Genomic DNA, 4,263 nt, shown 5'->3' on the forward strand with positions numbered 1-4,263 from the left:
GTACTGGAGAGGGAGGAGAAGGGAGGCGGCGTACCGGGCAGGTTCCGCTCTGAGGCTGTTTCACTCTGCGGCTGAGAAAAGCACGGCTCCCTCTATGGACTAACGGATAGTAAAGGAGAAAATATTTGTAGATTCTTATTTTGTAAAATAAAAAAAATAAAAAAAAGAGGATTGCCTCAATAAATTAGAATGAAAAATTATTTTTTGTGTTTTATCTGGAAGAGTTAAAAACATGCACGTTTATTACACACAGTGATATACTTGAAGTAGTTATTTTTGTTTTTGAATTTTTAGATGATTATGACTCGATACTGAGGGAATTACAAAGTGTGCGGGTGCATCTGTGTGTGGTGGCACACAGATGAATCCAGAACATGGGCTACAACTTTTACATTAATTATGTGAAGCTGCTTTGCTTGAAACAACTTTAAGTGCTAAGGAATAAAATAGGGAAAAACAAACAAACAAACAAACAAAATAACAAAAAAACTGATCTAAACTCCTCTTTTTAGATTAAAATTGTTTTGAAAAATCAAGACCCCAGAGTCTGGAGGAAGAAGAGTGAAGCTTCTATGTCACCCACAACTCTGATAAAGTAATTGATGCAAAAAGAGGTCCATATATAGTTGGTGTTTATATTCTAATTTTGAATAGTTGTTTGTTACATACACTAACATGCAGAAATGCTTGAAATACACTGCTAAATATAGAATAAATGTAACTACTGATTTTTATAGTTGATCCAACTTTAAAAAGTTGCCTTAATGGTAAGACAAAATCAAATTAAGTTTATTCAAGGTAATTTATTGAGTTTGTGCAACTTGAAAACTTAATACATTACCCTGGAGGGCTTATATGAATTACTTGTTACAAACTGAAGCAATTTATTTAAATTGGATTAACTAATTCTCTTTTCTACGTGTTGAATAAATTAGGTTTTTGATTTCTATGTAGCATTCTAGCGACTTTTTACATAATTAAAGTTGAGCACGTTGTACCTCATATAAACTCTTCAGACAGGCCATTAAACTCCAGCTCTTTCAGTTTTGTCTAAGTGGTTTGTCACCATGTGAACTCAGTAGTGAAGCCTTTATAAGTTCCGCGCTATCGGCTATGTGTGAGCAGCAGGTGGTATAATCAAATCTTGTGTCGAAGATCTCTGTCAGCAACCATTACATTAACCTCCAAACTATTTCATGGTGTTTACAAGATGCCTGCGCTTAAGGAACATCTGTTGGAATTGGCATGGCTCCTTTGGACTTCTCTCAGGGACGAAGAGGCAGTGAGTGACTGCGCGTTTCCGCGCGCCAGCAGCTTGCTGATTTAAGTAGATTGAAAGACACTTGGCACTTCCTCCATGCATGCTGACCTTCTGCCTTCTCAGAGGGTGTGTACAAGACGGTGCTAGGTAGATTCTATATGAATCTACCTACCATTAAAGCATTTTTAACGGTATCTCTTGATGCGAGAGTTTTTATTATGAACTTCAGCATTCAGGATATTTAGAAACATGTCAGTGCAAGGAAATATGGAAACAGAAAAAGCTTCAATGAAAGACCTTTTACTTTTTGATGAACATTTATTTAACTTGGCAAGCGATTAAACATGCTACAACAAAGGGACAAACCACAGAATTAATCAAATGCATATCAAGGGAAAAATGATGGTATTCAACACTGATAAGGAGACGAGAGAACCTTCCTCCTTCTCATATTCGTCACCAGAACTATTTTAGACAGAAATGAGCCCCGACATGGGTGTTTATACATACTTGAGCGTGAGAAAGTCTCCTCGTGCAACTTACAGTTGTCCTCAAATTATTAAAGGTCAGTCTAAATGTACAGTGAGTCATTGAGTACTGAGTTGTGGCCTAAAAGCATCCAGGTGTCTAATCTGAACAAGAGAGGAACATGATTCCTTAGATAGCAATGAGATATATTTCTATTCAGGTTGGTGTGTCACGAAGGTCATGACATTTCCACATTAAAACAATGAATTTAATGCACTTCACTAAAATTTTATGTGACAATCTAACAAAACGTGGTGGATAAATGTGAAGTAGAAGAAAAAGGGTGTGCAATTTAATAAGTCTGTCATGCAAAAATGACGGACTGTTGAGACAGGTTGTGCCAACCTGTTGAGACATCAATATCCACCTGAACTGGGAGGCAAGATGAGGTTTAATTAGAAAAGCAGGTGGGAAGCAGATGGTTGCTTGGAAGAGATACAATGATTTCTTCCAAATTCGCCCAGGTTGGAGATTCTGATGGCGATATATCTATTAGCTGTGTACTCCACAGGCCTCACAATTATGTAAAAGTGAAAATAAAGAAAGCCATTAGTAAAATAGAGCCAACAAAAAGCCTGATTTACAGTTACAAAAATAAAAGAAAACTGTTTATGGAGGCACAGCAAACATGAAAGAGCATGTTCAATGAATTTACCATCCCCATTGTAAAACATGATGCTGGGACCTGAAAGGTGGTGAGAGATGGTCAGATTTTGGATGGAACGGAGTAAGGGCAATGCTGGATGAAAATCACCAAAAGACTTTAAACTAGGGCAGAGGTTGACCTTTCAGCAGGACTGTGACCCTGAACTTAGAGCCAGAGCTGAAACATAGTGTTTTAGGACACCATGTGTCCATTCATTACTTAGAATGGCCTAGTCAAAGTTCAGACTTGAATCCATGTGAGTATCCATATCAAGGTTTGATCTTTAGAGATGGCCTCCATTCAATCTGACTGAGCATGATATTACTTTTGGAAAAAGGAAAATTGGCTAAATATTCAGTCTCCAGAAATGCGAAGCAGGTTGAGATGGAGCATAATGTAATGCTTGACATTCAAATGTATGGTACAGTTTCAGATTTCTGTTGCTAAACAACCTGTTTGGCTCTAGTTCACAATAATTCACTTTTGTGTGTTGATCTCTCAAATAAAACTGCAATAAAATACAAAGGAAGTTGTGGCTGTAGGCTGACAAAATGTAAAATGGCTCAAGAAGCACTACAAGTTTTGCAAGGGGCCGCATGTTCCTATTATTGTTAAAATATAAAAGTCTAAGGTTTGGGTCTAACGTTCAGTGAAATACCAAGTGTACAAAAATTATTACGGTGTGTCCTGAAGGCACAATGTTTAGACTAGAGGAGGGAAAATATTTTACACCAGAGAACACAAACAGACTTAAATAAAACATTCCTATAAGTTGGAAAATGTTCATAACCATTCCAGCCCGACATCAGAGCTCAGAGGTTTGACTAATGTATGCATGCACAAATATTTTTTTTTTTTCAAACATGTAACACAAAGAATATCATCAAAGTTTGTTACTGTCTGTAGAAAACCTGTGAATAAGTTTGATCAAAAGCAGCTGGAGTCATGTGATGTTTCTTTCGATGCTGAAGGCAATGCATCAGGTACTGTTGGCAGTGAAGCATCAGCCAATCAGTTCCTGATGCAGTACCATCCACATCAGAAAGCTCCTCCTTTGTGACAACGTCACAAAACTGAAATAATAAGAACAGAAATTAACACATTTGGCTCCCTCTGGAACTTTCTAACTTGCACTGAGGACAATCAAGGCATCATTATTCTTTTGACGGTGTGATAATACAATAGCTGCTCCTGTACAGAACACATCATCATAAGGCAACATGGCAGCAGAAGCATCTGGATGGTGAATTCATGCAAATTCAAAATGGGCCTGCATTATGAGAGACCTGCAAGAGACAAGGCTGCACTTCAAAAGAGTGTCGAAAAGAAATTTCTTTTTCCACAAAAAGAGGAGAAGCGGAGAGGTGTGGGGGGGGGGTGTTAAGAGGAGGAAGAGCAGACACACAGGGTGTCTATGACACACGCTTGTGTAATTGCAGTGACATCTTCATTGAGAGCCCTCCGTCTCCTTTCCTGTGCGCTCCAAAGGGCGTCGTCGATGCCGGTCGATGCGGGGGAGCAGCCGAGGCGCTGCATTTAGCATAATCCCAGAGGCCATTGTGAGAGCAGCTAGTGAACGACTCACAGTTGCCAGCTGAGATTTCACCAAAACACAGCAGAACACGGTGGAGAACGAGATGAGACAGTGGGGTGGGGAATTTGGAGTGGGTGTGGGGGTGGAAGCGCAGGGGCTGTGGTGATAAAGTAAAAAAAAATAAAATAAAATACTTGAATTATGGTAATGATTAGAAAGAATCTGAGGAGTAATAAAAGTTTTCTCATGTATAACATCAAAGAATGTGAAACACATTTTCCTGCAGGTGGGCTG

Source organism: Gambusia affinis, linkage group LG13, assembly GCF_019740435.1.
Source record: "Gambusia affinis linkage group LG13, SWU_Gaff_1.0, whole genome shotgun sequence".
Classification (NCBI taxonomy): Eukaryota; Metazoa; Chordata; class Actinopteri; order Cyprinodontiformes; family Poeciliidae; genus Gambusia; species Gambusia affinis.